The sequence below is a fragment of the Mandrillus leucophaeus genome, unplaced genomic scaffold (assembly GCF_000951045.1).
Source record: "Mandrillus leucophaeus isolate KB7577 unplaced genomic scaffold, Mleu.le_1.0 Scaffold53, whole genome shotgun sequence".
Taxonomy (NCBI): Eukaryota; Metazoa; Chordata; class Mammalia; order Primates; family Cercopithecidae; genus Mandrillus; species Mandrillus leucophaeus.
Window position 1 is genome coordinate 1,134,610 of NW_012105697.1, and position 243 is coordinate 1,134,852.

The following is a 243-nucleotide window of genomic DNA, read 5'->3' on the forward strand; positions in this document are numbered from 1 at the left end:
AAAAAAAAAAAAAAAAAAGAAGGAAGAAGTTTTTAATTTTCATTTATTTAATTATGAGCACGTTGTATGGCTATTTTTAAAGCCTGCATTTGCTTTTGTTAAGGTTAATTTCTTTCGTTTCTGGAGGTCACCTTTAATTTAACTTATGATTTGGAGATGGCCGACTGAACAAAATCTTATAGGGCAAATACCTAGTTTGTTTGGTGGGGGTGCACCTGACTCGGAGGAGGACCATAGGCAGAA